The 18,088-nt window shown below is 38.9% G+C and overlaps 1 protein-coding gene across 1 annotated transcript in view; it reads left to right on the plus strand.

Annotated features, from left to right (window-relative positions):
* Nucleotides 1-11,057: 11,057 nt before the first annotated feature.
* MYOM2 (myomesin 2) overlaps nt 11,058-18,088 on the plus strand; it is a 78,621-nt gene continuing 71,590 nt past the window's right edge. Inside the window, exons 1-2 of the mRNA XM_066314904.1 lie at nt 11,058-11,164; nt 16,304-16,383. The gene's annotated coding sequence lies outside the window, so the exon portion shown is untranslated. The remainder of the gene's footprint in view (nt 11,165-16,303; nt 16,384-18,088) is intronic.

Consider the following 18,088-nt stretch of genomic DNA (forward strand, 5'->3'; position numbering starts at 1 on the left):
TGTGTTTCTCAGCCTGCAGGGACTAAAATAGTTCCCAAAATAAATGATCCTGGAAAAAAATACTTTCAGAATAAATGATCTGAAGCACAGTGCTGCAGTTACAGCAGCTGGGATGGTCCCGTAAGTCCCATTACACTGACCAAAAATTGACCCAGCAAAGGCATGAAGGTCTGACAGAGGTGACTACTTAAACGATTTTTAGGAAATAGATCTTATTTGTGAGAGGAACTTTGTATCACAAATATATATATATTCCACTCTAGACTAGATAGCAAACATCTTTTTCACTCTGATTTCTGAGTTTCAGAAAAGTCCTTAAACTGAAACAGTACTGATACTAATAATAAATGGAAGCCCTTCTCTTGCCTCTATTGAATGTTGCATCCCAGGTTTATTCTATATGGTCTCCTAGATAAGCTGTTTCCATTTGATATTTAATATTCAAATTTTAGAGGGATTGGGCACAGTGTCAAAAACAGCCATTCAGAGAGGGAAAATTCAATCCCTTTTAATTCCATGTGGAAGTCACTACCAAAGAAGAGGAGTTGGAGCAAAGGAACAGAGAGCCAGGCTCTCCCTGGCTTTAGGAGAGCCCCAGGCCCTCCTAAAGAGCACAGGGATGAGGTGATGGGCAGATGCAGAGTGCTAAATCTTGAACTGCATGGCCAAGGGCTGTGGCTGCCTCCAGCTCAGAGGGCAGGCTGTCTCTGAGGAGACCTTTGGAAACAGCCTAATGCTTCCTTCATTCTGACCTAAACCTCGGGCTTGGTGAACCATCAGCAAGGACAGCCCCAAGGCTGGTGGGAGCAGCCTCCCATACGGCCACTCTCCTGGCTTGTGGCTGCCCTCTCATCTCTTCCTCAAACTACATGGTACAAACATCTCTTCCTCAAACTACAGGGTTGATCGCTACATCTGTGGCTGATCTGCTGTCCTGCGCTTTCCCACTGTGAAAGGGAAGACAGAAGTGTATCCTAAGAATTCATAACCAATGTAAATACACCTTCATTGTTGCCTAAAAGTCCTCCATGGTCCTGAGAAGCCTTTGCCAGCAATTCCATATCCACAAATATACTTACCTGTTGAATGCAAGTGTTGTGGTTTGAAAACAAACCGAGTGAGAGGCTCCAAGTCAGAAATACAATTTAATGAGAAGAAAAGGGGAAAAAATTAAATAAAATAAATGCGATAATACAAAAAGACCACTGACAGAGTCAGAATACAACCTGAGCAGGGTGATGGAAGCAGTCCAGGTGAAGTGGTCTTCCTGAAGCAGTGATCTCATAGAAAGGTCTGGTAGCTCCAGTCCTCTGGGAATCCAGTGGGTGAGAGCTGCCTGTACTGTCCCAAATCCCAGTTTATATCCAGGTGAGAATGCTTGACTCCTCCCCCTGGGCAGAGCATCTCACGATGGGATGATGAGTCATACAGGGGCTCCTTGTTGTCCCATTAAAGAGAGATAACTCTCGGAGGGAGTTATCTATGAGTCATGCACAGGCATTGATGGTCCATCACTGAAGATGGTGATAGAATACATCCTATAGTACAACCCAGGATAACAAGCTAATATTTAATATACTATAAATATGATATTCAATACGAAGTTTGATATTTATCATTTAACTGAAGCATGAAGTTTAAATAATTTGCAGTATTGAACTCACTGAAACTTGCCTATTTGAAAATGGAGTTTGTGAGTCATATTATATTGCAGAAGTTAAATGAAGCTTTAAAATAAAATCCAGCATTGGAATGGACCAATTGTCTAAAGGCAAAATGCTATATCAGGAAGCCTTGCTCTGTTGTTTTGGATTCCTTACTCACCAAGTGCTACATTCTGTGGTATAAACAAGACAGTAGACATTTCCTGGTCAAGCAGTTTCACTGATGGCCAACACAATGCAGTGTGTTTGAAGAGAAGTTGGAGGTGTGGAGGAGACCTTCACCAACTTTCCTTCCCTAATGTAACTTTAGAGTTAATAAGAGCCTCCTCCTGCCCTGCCTGTGGCCCCATCTCAGTCCGCCAGGGCCAATCTACAGTTTACCACATTGCTGAGCATCTCTAGGAAGAGCCTGGCTCTGTCTCCTTTACACCCTCCCTTTAGGTATTTATACACATTCATAAAATCCCCTAAAATTTCTTTTCTCCAGGATGAACAGCCAAGATTTCTTATCTTCTCCCTGTGCACCAGTTGCTCTATCCCTTAATCATTGTCATGGTAGGTTGGTGCAAATGCTTATGTATGCAAATTTTAATAATGTACATGACAATTATTACAAGTATGGTAAATGAAATACTAGTTGGTAGTCTTGTAAATGGAGGCCAGAATTATCAAGTCATGAAACTTCCTTAAAGAAATATGAGGTGATTCTGGATATTATTAATTTTAAACAACTTTTACAAGCTGCTGCGTTTGGATAGCTGCCATTTAAATTATTTCTTGGAGGAAGTTGCTGATCTTTGGTGTTGATCTTTAGCTGTAATGTATCTGACTGGAAAGATATCATCATACTTGGTTCCTCTCCAGATCTCTTTCATACACAATGATTTATCTTTTCTCCTTACTTGGTTGCTGTTTTCTATTATTTTCTTTTAACAGATTACATTCACCAAGCAAATATTCATTAGCTTCTGGAGATCGATTCTGCAGGTCAATTATTTGACCTTTCCTCCTTAACATCCCTGGTGCATATTGCATAAGTGTTTTCTTAACATATGAATGACTTTATTATACCAGGCCTAGAGGTACATTTGGTGTCCTTGCTCTGCCTACAGCAAATAGCAGGTTATTAGGAAAGGTTTAAAGAACAAAGTGAATGTATGTGCGGTGCTGCTCCCCAGAGCAGTTTACATCCTCTTACCCAATTTCAGGTCAAGTCCTCTGTGGGAAGAATATAGCACCTCAGCAACTGTGAATTCAGAAGGGCTGGATGTGGAGAGCAGCTTTCAGGACCAGAATTAACCCACCATGTTCCAAATGCCTGTGAGTTCCACCAGCAGGAACTTTGACTGGCTGTAGAGAGACATATCAGATGAGTCATGGATGTCATTATTAGTTATGTTGATAAGTTATGTGTTACCTGGTTGTTATGTGTCTGAGTGGTGAGAGATAGAGGCATTGTCATCATGGTCATTGCCTCATCCTCCAGGCTGGCACTACTGGTGGGACATCTGGACATCTTCCTTTCCTTTCTTCTTGAGAATTATTAAGGGAAGTATGGGAAGGAGTGAGGAGGTGGAAGAGCAAACAATAATAATGAATAAGGCACACAGCAAATCAGCAGTCAAACTGTTGAGACAGCTGTTCTATGTTACCTAAGAATTAGTGGACTATTTCTGTGTGGTTGTCATGAGACCACAATTGTTCCCCAGGGTATGTGACCATGAGGAAATTCCTGCCATACTCTGTTGGAGAGGGAGCAACACTGCACATTCATCCTTTCTGCCGTTAGAGAGATTACATGTGTAGTCTGTTCTCTTTTCAGTGCCATATTTTTTTCCAGCTGAAAATGGAGGCAATACTTCTGTTCCACATGTATCATACATGAGTTTAAAGTGTGTGATTTATTAAAGTGCACAGAAAACCAGCCATCATATTTTGTTGCCCCTCTAATCTCATCAAGTCCAGAAGCCTCTATCTACTGGCTTCTTTCATGATTCCTTCAAAGACACAATCTTCCAAGCTTTCAGGTGGTCTCTTCACCAGCAGCTACCACTGGTAGCTTTATACTCTTTACATCTTTATACTAATTCTACCTATGATTAAGCAGGAAAAAACATCTGCAATGCATATCTGTCTTTTATAGACACAAAGCTGAAGCTCAAAGCTTTATATTACAATTTAGGAATGCAATGCAGGTTGCTTAATTAGCATTTCCAGAAAACTGAAAATGTAATAATCTTAAGGTGTTCTTTTGGTAAGGTTTGTTTTCCTACATACTTCCTCTTTCTGGAATATTAATTTTTTGTAACAGAATCACAGAATCAGAGTATGGGCCATATGGAAGGGACCACAGTAGATCCTGTGGTCCAGTTTCCCTGCTGAAGTAGGGCCATCCTAGAACACATGGCACAGGATTGTGCCCAAATCATTCTTGAATATTGCCAGTGAAGAAGACTCCATAACTTTTCTGGGCAATCTGTTCCAGTGCTCAGTCATCTGCACAGTAAAGCTCTTCTTCATGTTCGTGTGGAACTTCCTGTGCATCAGTTTCTGCCTGTTTCGTACCCTGTTGCTGGGCACCACTGAGCAGAGCCTGGAAACATCCTCTGGCACCCTCCCTTCAGATACCTGTAGCCATCTCAGTCATCTCTTCTCAAGGCTGAACACCCGTGGCTCCCTCAGCCTCTCCTTGTACAAGATGTTCCAGGCACTTAATCATTTTCATGACCCTCTGCTGGACCTGCTCCAGGAGCTGAATGGTTGTCTTGTCCTGAGGAGCCCAGAACTGGACACAGCACTCCAGATGTGGTCTCATCAGGGCTGAGCAAGGGGCAAGCTCACCTGCTGTGACCTGCTGGCAATGCTCTTCCTAATACACACCAGGATATTATTTGCCTTCTTGGCCAATTGCTTCTCTGATGTAAACTACTGCATGGAAGGTAATGATAGGCAAATTTCAACTCTAGAAAAGGCAGCACAATTCTTTTACATCAAGTATAAGAAGTTGGAGAAAGGCCCAAAGGCATACTTCTGGTAAGGTATCACTGTGAACTATTTGTTCCACTGCTTAATGTTTAGCATGATCTATGTCTGTCTCTCATCTCTGGTTGACTATCCACTATTATGTCAACACATAGTTCAAATTTCCTTGTTACTTCATTGCCTGCTTGCAATATCTTCAATGAATCATTCTCTTTTTCTCACATTTGGAAAATTATAATTATTTAAACATCTAAATCCAAAACTTGTTTTAATTCTTTGAGTTTTTTCTACCTTGTTCACAGAAGTCCTGACTTTGTGCTCATAGGCTGCACTGCCAGAATACAGTCAGAAACCAATATTCTGTCTAGCAATTGCAGTGCAATAGGAGTGGGAGGATGAAGTTTGAGGGTTCATATGTGAGCATCTTCAGAGGAGGAAAATATGGTGGGTTTTTTTTAAATCTGAGAAGCCAGCAAAAAATTACTCTGTGGAAGGTAATGCTAAGCAAATATAAATTCCTACAGAAAAGGACACATTTTTTCAGTACAAGAAACATAATTAAGAGTTAGAGAAAAGTGTGAGCAATAAGTGAGGATTAGTTCCTGGATATATCCAAATTAAGACCTATTTCCTTTTATAGTATAGTACTTCAGCCAGCTGGTATTTGAAGCATTTTTTTTTCCAATTGCGTGGTGTCACTGTACAAAAGCCACCAGCACAACTGAATAGACTCTGGGGTATATATAAGACAATGATAACTATGATACTCTGACCTCAAACTGTATGTTTCCAGTCAAGAGTTCCTATGCATTGAAAATTCTAGGAGTCTCTTTGGGAGGTAAAGATTGATAAAGTAAATTTGATTTGGGTCTCTTTGTCAGGTAAAGAACAACAATCTATCACTCACAATCTATCATTTGGGGCTCTAGGCAACCTCAGTGGTTTCTGTGATGTTGTGATGTTGCTGCTGTTGTCCTACCATAAATACCCAGACATCTTGACGACTACACTCAGCTCAAGATTTTTTCATCTCCTCCTCTGCTGCAGTATTTCTGTCACTTGGGAAACACTGCCAGTGGATGGGATTGGATACAAGAGTAATCAGAAAGGCCACTGAGGCAGGGAAGGAGGACAGCTGTCCTAAGCATTCAGAGCTTTACATTCTGTGCCGTTCTGATGTGACGTAAGCCTCAAGATATTTATTAAGCTGATGAAAGCCTGCTTTAGTCTTGCAGCTTTCTGAATCTGCCTACCATTTATTTAGGATATGTTACAGCAGATACCAGGTGCTGGTGCTGGTACCTAATGCCTGCCTAATTGCAGTAGAAAATCAGAGTAAAAGAAACAGGGGGTGCAAAAAATTTACTGCAATCTCAATCTATCTGTGTATCTAGAACACATAGCTATCTCAGATTAAAGTTAAGAATAATAGAGAAATGTTTGATTCAGATATCAGTAAGGTAGAAATCAAATATATGTACTTATATCTGTAAGTTTTTCAGTCAGTAACATAAAACATTACCTTGTGATTAAAATACAGTTGCAGAGAATAGTCAGCAGGTCAGTATGTGAAACAAGACCTACTCTGCATGAATTATGAAAAAAACCCTAAGAATAGCTTTCTAAGTTTTATTCTATATGAACAGTGTTTGTGTGGGGAATCCTACAGTTTTTATTTGGGTAAATATACCCTTTGAATGAAATTAGTCTGACGCGGTCAAATGAGTCAAGGACACTAGTGGACAACTGATTTAGTGACAACTGAATAGCAAAGAGTGAGAAGATTAAATAATCAGTTAAATAGCATGGACAAAGATTTCAGCAAAACTTCCCCATCAGGAATATTCACAGTTGTACAGGAGGACCAGTAGCATGAACAGAGAGACTGGTGACCTCCAAATGTAGCTTGACCCAAAGCACCATTATATGGACCATGGACAGAAACAGTAGCTGGAGGTGGAATAATCAAGTAGGTCTCTTCTGTAAGAATTTGTAATGAAATACTGTTTGTTTTTATGCATTATGGCATTGGTCTTAAACACCTGGAGAAGCAACTACTGAGCAGCTGGAGAAGAATCAGCATGGTTCATTAACACTACTGCTAAACAGTAGTTTCTTACTTTGTTCTTACTAAAAATATGAAAATCTATCGAAACAGTGTAAATTTGGCACCTGCCTGAGACCATCAGCCTCAGAACACTTCTTGTTATATCTACCTATGGTAAACTCATTCTTTTTGTTTACAGCGACTACAGAATCAAAGATATGGAGCAGTAGTAGTGAGGAACACGAATTAAGGAGTCCAGCTGATATCTCCTTAAGAAAATTGTGCCTGATCTGTATTTGCAATAAGTTATTGCCCATTTACGGTGAAATCTTGTCAGATCTTCATTCCTTGGGGCTTTGTGGATGAAGTAATTTAGCTCTGAATTAAAAATTATAGTTTTTGTAATGAGAGTTACCTGTTTCCAGGAATACAGTAAAAGTTATTCATTATTCTAAAGTACAGTATGTTCATATATGTCAAGCAGTATATCATGTGGCATGGGATATACACATCACAGCTGTGTGCTTTCAGTGACATGAACTGTTGGATATACCATAAAAAGTTCAATGACCTTGATACGAGATATGCCTGAACTTGATACCCTTTGAGGTTTTCATAGCTCTCACGTTGGACTCATCATGCAGGCACTGACGTGTGGATGTGCTGTGTATTCCTTTCCTCCTCTTTTTTCCTGTGTGAAACAGGAGCAGATAATTTCCACATTATCTGTGTGAGGATGTGTGGAATGTGAGAAGATTTTAGCTGGAGGTGTTGGGATGGTGTGGGTGAAGACCTTGAGTGCTGGACCAGAGGCGTGAGAATTGGTAGAACTGCATAAAGTGATGAAGAAATGTTTAGGGGAAGAAATCAGAGGAACAAAGGGAGGATCACCTAGAAAGGGCTATAAATGGGGCTGATGGCATATAAAGCACACATATCTGACTGAGCCTTGTGTCTGATCACCACAGTCTGTCCTGTCTTCATTCAAATCTTTCTTAACTGTATATCTATGTCATCTCACTCTTCATCCATGTGTGTGAGTACTGCATGGACTGACTGCCAGTTACTGGGGGGTCTGACTGCTGGTTATTGGTGTCAGACTGGGGGTTTTAGGTGCCTTTATACTCTACCCTTCTGGGAAGGAGAGTTTTAGCTTTTGACAGGTTTCAGCTATATGAAGTCAGACTTAAAATACTTAAGTTGGGCACTGAAGAAGAAAATCAGGAAGTTCTCGTAGAAGAAGAGAAAATGCATCAGAAAGAAGAGAAAAGAAGCAGAAAATAAGATATAGAGAGAGAAGTGGCTTAGAAGTCAGTACGGGTTTGTTCTCTCCCCACCTGAAAGAGGCAGTAAGGTGTATTTCCCCTGGGATTTGTGCTCAAATGCACATTACAGTGCTGTCAGCAGTCAAGTGCATCTGTTACTCCTCTCTTGCTACCTAATCTTCATGAGCAGCTGCACTCCCTCCAAAACTGTTTTGAGTTCAGTCCTTCAGGTGGTGGTCTTCCTCATCTGACTGAGACACATTCTATTGGGTTTGTACATGCAACCCATAACTGATAATCCTGAATTCCTGACCAAAGGCATTAACGAGGGAAGAACATGATTGATTTTTTTTTTTTATGTGACTGAATTGCATTCACTGTTTTGTCTTTCGTTTTGTAATACCAAGAGAGATGCTGGGACTTGGGTAACTGTGAAGAGAGACTGCTCTAAGATCACCAGTGCACAGTATACATTGTTTCTAGCATGGCTTTAGAAATCTCACCACAGGGCTGTGTAAATAAATAGGACTGCTGCAGAGATGAGGAAACTCACCGCCTAATTACCAATCTTTTAATTTATGTGAAGCTATAAATATGCAACAAACATTTGAAGAAGTCAGTAGTTAACATATTAAGAAAGCTGGGCTTCAGAAGCTGCCATACAAAGATGCATTAGGGCCTTCTTAGAACTGGAGAAAGATAAAAGCACAGGACTGCTATTAAGGCACCCTTATAGGCTAAAAACATACCTCTTCTAACACCATTACATTTAATTTCATTTCTGTTTTGATGTTTAATCCAATGGCTAAAAAGCTAACACCTCTTTTTCCTGAGCTCCATTTCAGTTCTTTTTCTTCCCCTTTTTTGGAGTTGTGAGACATACTTAGGCCTGTATCAATTAAGCAACCCACATCTGGCATAAGATAAAGAAGTAGTTCTAAAATACCAAATTCACAACAGGATTCTAGCACATGCTAAGTTTTAAATGCTTGAATAATCTTTTTGATACCCTGTTAAATCTCTGCTTTAGAAAAGTTCATAGGGAAGATCTTCTATTTGGGAAGTGGAAGGATAAGGAGAGGGCACCTTCTGTGTTAGGGGGAAGTAGGAATATATGTAAATTATTCATAGTTAAAATGCTGGATGATTTATGGTGCTCTGCTGCCTAAATTTCACCACCAATGAATAACACAATGTTGCAGTTTCCCCTTCTATCTTATTTTATAATGTCTATGAAGAGAAGAAGAATTTATTTATTGTCTTTCCTGGACACAACCTGGGACTGGTCCTCCTACATGGCTTATTTCTTGCCTTTGCATTTTTCCCACAGTCCTTAGGACGCACTTCCATATTTTTATTATCCAGCCACACCCTGAAGAAAACTTAAAATAGAAGAGTGCTCAAGTGTAAAGGCTGACAGAGCAGGCTGTAAATGCATCTATATCTGTAGAGATAATAAATATAGAACGAGAAATGAAAAGCAGAATGTAGTGAAGACTTCAGAGTTTCTGAAAAATGACCTTTTACCTCCCACAGGAATATTCAATAGGAGAGAAGAGATGGAGCTGGGTAAGTAAAGTGGGTTTGCTCTGTATTATTACATGCTAATTACTTTGACAGCTGCTTGTGAAGCAACATCTACATTCAGGGCATATGCAGTCATTCCACTCTGTCTGTCTCTGTAGATCTAACTCTGTCAGACTGAGCTATAATTCAAGATCACTGGGAGGAAGGGAGAAGTCTGTTTCAAGGAAATGGTAGCCCTAGATGATACAAAATTAAGAAATATCTTTACCAGAGCTATTTAGGAAACTTGGATGAACACTGCAGATGGGATAAGAATAAGTTATTTAAAGGCTTTTCCACCTCTTGCTCTGCTTCCCTGCATGTATACAGAAGAAGAATACATGACATAAAAAGAACATTTTTCATGTATCAGTGTCACATACCAAGTGGTGGAAGAGATTGTCATTTAGTGACTTTGACAATGACCGGATTTCTATATAAGTAAATTTTATTTTCAAATAATTTTAAGATCAATGAATTCCCTACCTTTTGTATGTTGCTAACTCACTGATTATTTGAGTCATTGTGGGCAAAGTCATGAGGTGTTATTCAGTCTGCCGTATAGCCAGGTTTTCCCAGGCATCCTATTTGAAGACAGAATAAGAGGAATGTGATTAATTATTCATGCTTGTCACAAAGCCTTGTCAGAGGTCCTGCCTTCCTTCCCTTCCCCCATACGAGTGCAATCCCTGTGGAGTTCTCTACCATCAGAATGGGCAGAGTGACTGATGCAAAGCCTATCAGCTCTGCAGAGCCAGTGCTGCTACCCCACACCATCTGGGCATGTCAGAGCCACCTCAGTAGTGCCTTGTATCTTCTGGACAGAAACTCAGGAGCCCTACAGGCAGCAAGCATCCATTTTAGTCAGTAATAATCAGGAGCCATCAGGGACCACCAGGGTCACACAGAGTTGACTGCTTTGGCTGTATTTTTTCCTCTGCATGTTTATGTCTCTATGCATATTAATTTTTTCCTGCTTTACCTACAAGACATAGAAAAAATCTCTCTTAGATTGATTGGTGATGGAATAGAGATGAAAATAATAGGGTTTTATACAACTGGTATGCCTTCATATGTTGCAGGCATTCTCACATCCAGAGAGCTCTTAAGAAGCAATAGGGAGGCTCATTTTACAGCCCAGAGCAACAAGGGGATCTCATGTCTCTACTAATAATATTTTGGAGTTTGCCTCTTTTCACTGGTCTTCTAAGTTACTGATCATTTTAAAACTTCAAACTTTTCTAAATAAATAAAAAAAAAACAAACCTAAAGCTGTTTTCTGACATTTAGTTGCTTCCCATATGCTTGGTGTTGCTGGGAAAAGAAACCCCACTTTGAACATGAACAACTGCTTTTTAAAGGAATGAGATTTCTCTTTTATTAAAATACAGTATTGAACTGCATATAGGCTAATGCTTGTCTTTTGCCTTTATATCACTCCCTTATTGCATATTAGGCTGACCCCAGTTTTGGGAGAATCACTTGGTTAGTTCTAAATATAGCACTGCATCTGCCCTTAAATAGGAGTGAAGGGGCAGTAGCCTTTAGAGAGGGGAATTACTTGTTTTCCTTGGGCAGGGTTTGCTAAGCTGGGAAAGGCTGGTCTTCCTCTCTGCTTTGCAGTTTTTCTATATCCCTTGGTAAGTCCATTTTCTATTCATGTTTTTCTAGAACAGAACAAATGGAAGTGCTTTTAGGAGGGGGTTGGGTGCTTTCCTATAAAAATTACTTTCCTCAGGGAGAACAAGCAATAAATAGGACACAAATTGATTAATGAAAAGGAAAGTAAAACAAAAAAAGGAAGTAAGATTATTTTGTTCTGTGTATAGTCACCTTGATTTTATTGTGTATTACATTCCCTCTGTTTCTTTCTGCATATAAAGAACTACATTACAGAAATCCATAGCTCTATTCAGAGATACCCTTTTCCAATTGCAAAAATATTGGCAAAGCCACTTTCTTGTGTGCTTATACCATACGATTTTTCTGAAGTCTTTGTGTAAATAATTAAGCATAAAATCCTATAGTAGCTAGCAAAACTATTGGCTTGCTGAGAATGAAATGTTGTTAGGCAAAAAACAAAACAAAACAAAACAAAACAAAACAAAAAACAAAACCAAAACCAAAAACAAAAACAAAAAAACCCCAAAAAACCAAAACCAAAACCAAAAAAACAAACCAACAAAAAAAAACCAAACCAAAACCAACCAACCAACCAACCAACCAACCAAACAAAACAAAACAAAACAAAACAAAACAAAACCAAAAAACCCCCCAAAATAGTCTACTTTATTTTGTGCCTGCCATGTTCTCAAGTACAGGTTTCCAGACGAATTGTTTCTGGTGTCTATGTTGCTCTAAGCTAAGTGATATGTTCTGTGTCATATGAAAATTCCAGCTAAATAGATAGAGTCTTGGGAAATCAAGTTCATGCTCTTGAAATTATGCATGTGTGTTGATAATGCCTATGAGCCAATAAAAGTACCATAATGAAGGATAATGAATCTTGGGACGATGGGAAATTATTTTTTATAATCTCACTCCAATGTTCTTAGCTGTCCACTTGAAGGGACATAATACACTTGTCAAGTGAAGGGAAGACTTCAAACTTTATCAGAACATGCTTGAACTCTGTGCATTTGAGATGTTAGGGTGGCAAGGATTCAAATAAATGTGGAAAAAATTTAGCCTCATTTAATTCCCAGTCTTGTATGATCATGAATTCATGAGGTAACATCCACATTATCCTATCTGGGATAAATAATGTTCAGCTCCTATTAGAGATATGGAAAGAAAGTGAGTTTGGAAGCTTCCACTCCTTTCCTTCATGAGAATCACAGAAAATGCAAAATTATGTTCTTTTATAGACTCACCGAAATAAAGGATCTGGTCCTTCCTCCCACAACAATTGCCTTGCTGGAGGGAAGGGTACCCACGACTCTGCCTGCTGCTCACCCCCACAGAGCAAAGGTCCTTATCAAGGGTTGTGGACATGACTGTGACCACCCATTATATATTTCAAATTACCTCCACACTAACTGTTCTGGCTAGAGCATGAAACAAGCCATTCAGGGACTATTGCATAGTCAAGGTGTTCATTCTAACTAATCATAGATTTGCAGTAGCCAAATGATTGCATTAAATTGCTGAATCTACCTGTTTGTAATTTAAAGAGTATCATTTGATGTTGGGAAATGTTGAAGGTCTATTCATTCAAAACATATGAAATTCATAAAAATGATAGACAGATCTGTGATGGCCGGTACTTCAGCTGCTTGAAAATGTTGCTTTGCTGGATATTCAGATAAGTAGAAATAGAGGAGAGAACTAATTTTTAAATTTTTTTTTATTGTTTAATAACAAAAGTAATGCATGCATTTCAGGGGATTATTTGAATCTGTTTAAAACCAATTGATGAAATGAGTAAAATTCTATGTCCATGAAAAGGAGGTGGGATCAGTAAAATGTAAGACCAATTATGATTCAGCTAAATAAATCAAAAAGAAGAACACAAGAAGTGTTCAACCTTGCTGAATGATGTTTGGTATTCACCAGAGTAAGCAAGTGAGAGTTCCATATAATTTTTTTCTATGATGAACATATGTTTTTTTCTATGATGTGTTTTATTGTCAAAAAAGCTAAACCTGAATTCTTATGTTGACTGAACAAGATCCTCAGTGGAAGACTTAAACATCTTAAAATGACAGTATATTTGAGTAGGTTTTTTCATTCACAAAACATAATTTTCTGTGAAAGATCTAAATATGCACGTGTACAGAGAAAAAAGTTTGGAAAGACATATTAGAAATTTTGTCAAATCAGTTTCTTATCAAATTAATTTCTTATAAAAATAGAAGATAATTAACCAGATCCTCTGCATTCCATTCTATTCAGACTGCAGTGTCTGGAGTGGCATAATGACTCATGATGGTTTTACAAGATTCCACCAAAGTCAGTTTATGGGAGAAAATAATATATGTTATTAAGTCTACAATCTCTACAACACAGATATAACTATCTAGAAAGGATCACATACTTTTTGAAGCAACATGGTAAATTTTTATACTGGTCATTTGGAGCAGCCAATTAATAGAAGATTTTTTTTTCCTGTCTTTCTTTGTGGTATGTAGGTGATAGGGATTCAAATATATTTATCAGTTAAGTATCAGAGGCTTTATGCACCATAAAAGTATACATTTGCAGCTTCTTGAAAGCACTTAACTTTGAACAATGTGGAGAATAGCTAGTAAACAAGAGACAGGTGGAGAAAATTGTCTAAGTCATGGAAAAAATGGGGCAAGCCCTCAAATCAGCGCAAATGGTCAAAGAAATTTCTGGCTACGTGAGTCTGCAGGACTTGGCACTTCTGCAGATGGCCAGAAGCAGTGATGACCACAGAACGCATGTTGCATGGCATAGCACTGGCAGGTCAGGCTGAGAAAATACATACTGTACAGTGCACTGCTCATGACACGAGCCATCTGACTCTGGGAGTGCAAGTTGTCTGCCTGGTGAGTGCAGCCGTGTTCTCCTTACCATGGCATTTGTCAAGCCATCCATCAATTTACTTGGTTGTGTGCCTGCTCTCTGAGGCAATGTAAATGATTGTGCTAGAATTTACTGCTTGTCCTTTAAATCTTAAATTAACTCACTTATCAGACTAACAGTATTTATATCGGACCCTTGGCTTCTCTGCTCAAGAATGTGTCCTCTTGTCACGTGGTCCCAGATTCTGGCTTTCTATTCAGATCAGTATTACTCTGTCACAAAACTATGCATATCCTGTTCTGGGAGCTCGGCCTTTTACTCACAGTCAAGTAAAAATTTTTATATACATGCTACAAAGCATGAAGAAATGTTATGTTTATGTAAACTGACATGAATAGTATAATTCACCTGTGTTTTATGTCGTTAATCCTTAAGGATATTTTTGGCTGAGGTAGTATTTCTCTTTGTGTTTAATTGTCTTCTAAATGGTTTCTATAGCACACAGATTGGTGCACTTTGGTCCTTTTGATGTCCCCAGCATTTACAGTCATAGAAACAAATAGGAATAATAATAATAAAAAGAAAGGAGTACAATGGTGCTATGTTGCACTAACAATGTGCAGATGAGACACTAAATGTTTAGGTTCATCTTTATCCTGTAATTCTATGTCTTTTATCTTGAAACCCAGGTTTGTTAACAGGATGTGCATGGTTGTAGCTCAAGGATCATTTATGACACCCAGGCCATGTATTTGAGCAAAGCCTCCAAAATTCTTGCAGTAGGATTTGGCAAAATAAAACTTTCATTAAAAACTTTTTTTTTTCATTTGTTATATATAATCATTCAAATAATTAATTTGTCTTTCTCTGGACTTACTCTTTTTTTGTTGCTGTTGTTATTGGACTCTCAATTTTCCATTGGGATTTTTTCCCCCCAATTTCTCTGCCAGAACAATTACTTCATCTCACTTTTGAGTCAGTTCTACCAATTCACTTGCCAGTATAGGCAAGTCTAGGTCTCCAGACACTGTCTCTAATAAAATTTTGGTTCACCTAAATGAATAAATTCATTTGGGTTAAGCTGTCATCAGCATATCATGTTCTCTAACTGTCTTAGTGGCAGGTTGTCTAAATATTAGAATATATTTCAAACTTCTGATACAAACGTGTATCAGTGGAAAACTAGTAAAACGGTAAACATATTGTTCCTAGGAATACAGTATAAACTTCATTTATCAGGAGCTCAATACCCTATATGCCTCTTTTTACAGTGAGACTTTGATTTTGCTCTTCTGATACTTGTCTTTGCAGCACTGTTAAGTATTAAATAAATACTCTGCAAACGTTTTTGTAATTAACTGATGATTATTATTACATTAGGAATTATTGCCAGGCAGCTCCCCTCTGTGTTAGCAGAAGGCAAAGTGAGTCTGGCTGCTAACAAGCTCAGTTAATTGCATGCGTGAAGGCTGTGAGTGGATGGCCACCCTTGTTTCTATACTAAAGATGTTTAGGTAAATGAAAATATATGAACCCAAATTTGAGGAGTCCTGGGTGCCAACAAATAGAAGAAAATATGCTAATTAAAATGTAAGTTTTACATTTAGTGAAAAAGGCTGTTTTCCTCCTCTCTCAGAAATGAAAATAACTTAGACTGATCTGTCCAGATAAATGGGCATTTCTCTGCAATCCTTATAAAGTGGATCTCAGCGTGAATTATATACATAGCGACATTTACATTGCATGTTGATAAATTCACAGAATTATTTAACTTGGCCACGTGTAAACATGAGCAGTACTTAACAGTGGAGTAAGCTTAATCTGTGTTTGCCTTTTGCACCTTCTTTTAGGCAAAAAGGCTAATTAAAAATAGAAAAAAAGGGAAAATTATACCATTAATTGTCCAGGTAACATATGAACTAATGTGGAAATCCAGTGTCATGTACACAATAGGCACACACTTAGACAGGAGGAAGAAAACCAGTGGTCAATGCCTGCAGATGTAGCATCACATGATGTACAGATACCAAAACTAGGAGAAGCCAAGGCTGTTCGTGAGTCTGTGCAGCTCTGCTCAGGTAGCCAAGACATTATGTCATATGATGGGTTAATATGTCTGTGAGGAGCCCATGTCAGCTCAGCATTGCATGCATCTTACTAATTCAGCATCTCTGTGAGGTGATGAACTAACTTGGGTTTTGCTAACTTTCTTATTTCTCTATAAACATAGCAACATATTTCTTTAATGCCCCATAGTAATGTTGTAAACCTGTTTAATTTTTGTTTTGCAGTGTCTTGTGCTTTGCCTAAAGCTCTCGTTACTGAACCTGTGACTTGTCATTCTCATATCTTTTGAAAAAGAGCTGAAAAGGTAACTCTAAGTTATGGAGGAGATGCAGTTATGAAGTGATAAATTGTAAAATTCTCTTTAGATCTCTGGATATTTTAAATAAGATGTGACTTATATTAAATATATCTACTGTTTGCTCCTTACTTTTTCTTGGAAAAGTAAAAGTAGTTGATATGAGAACATCATAATTTGGGAGCAGCTGACTGCCCTTGACTATCTGCAAGTAAAAACCAGACACAGTTGCAGTTTTTTACTCTACTGAACCAATAACTAGCATTTCCTTCTTTTGATAAATACTTTATGCTGGAAATATGGTATATACTGTCATTTTAACTTGTTAAATGTTTTATCTAAATGAGTTTATAAGATTTCTATTCAAATCCCCTTGAGCTTTCATTTGATATACATCATGAAGCTGCTTATTTATGTGACTTTTTGTTACAAATTTGGACTTTTGGTGTGAGTCTGAAGCAGATTCTTGGCACGGTCCACATCCAGGCAGAGCCAGTCGGTGGGGAGCTGGAGACTGGTTCTGCTGTGTCATTTCTGGGGCAGAAACTGATGGCCCTGGGGACTGACATAGGGTCCTGGCATGTGGGCAGGGTAGGAGGAGCTCTGGAGGAGGCTGGGCTGGGACAGTCAGGTCCATTGCTGTCCCCAGGACCCTGACACACTCTTAACGTGTTCCTGGGTGAGCTGGTGTTGCTTCACTTGCCATGAGTGCCCTGAGGTGGATCCCAGGCCGTGCCTCAGCCTGTGCCCTGGGTGCTGGCATGGAGCTGGCAGCCTGCACCCTACAGGGAGTGTTAACAACAGGGATGTTCCCATCAGCTTTTAGTAGGGTATTGGAGGTTACTTAGTAATTTACCTAACTAAATCTTCACCTGCTTTATAGAATTATACTGGGGGCTTGCTTCTGTTGTCACCAAAGTGTAGGTGCCTTGTGGGGGAGGTTTTGGCTTTTCACTGTTTGAGACACATGGCCCAGGAGCAGAGAACCCCATACCCCACCCAAAGTGCAGTTGCACAAGCTGGCCACCTACTCACAAAATGGCTTATGATATTCCCCACTTTTGCAAGAAGATGTCATCATATTTCTAATGAGCACAAAGGGATGGGGGCACCTCTGTGTTCTTTTAATGATGTGGTTGGTAATCTGCTTAACTCTAACTCAGTGGGAAATGTGCTCTTGTCCCCCACACTGCTTCTAGGATCATCCTGAATATTTCTTAGAACCTTCTATCCAAATATTGATCAAAAATGATGCCATATTTAGAGAAAGTCCACAAGAAGGAAACCAGAATGACTGATAGTTCAGAAAAAAAAAAAACCACTAGGAAAGATTGCATGAGCCGGCTTTGTTGAGTTTAAATAAGAGAGTATGAATGAAAAGTAAAGAAAATCTTCAACAAACTGCTACAAAAGTGACAGAATACTGTCTATTTGTTGTCATGGTTAATTGGACAAAACATAGTGAGCCTAAACTGCCAAAATGGAAAAAGTGAAAGGTTTGAAGAGCAGAGAGCTGAAATGTCTAACAGTGGCCAAAAACCTGTCAGATTTCCATCCCTGGAAATTTTTCTGGAGGCGTTAAATGACATTTGGAAAGAAGGGGAAAAACGATTGAGTGAAATATCTTTTACGCTATCATCTATGATTCCACAGCTCACCCTGTATGACTGATGAGATACAGCCTGAGGTACTCATGTGTGTGACTGATGGCTGT

This window comes from Sylvia atricapilla, chromosome 3 (assembly GCF_009819655.1).
Source record: "Sylvia atricapilla isolate bSylAtr1 chromosome 3, bSylAtr1.pri, whole genome shotgun sequence".
NCBI classification, from domain to species: domain Eukaryota; kingdom Metazoa; phylum Chordata; class Aves; order Passeriformes; family Sylviidae; genus Sylvia; species Sylvia atricapilla.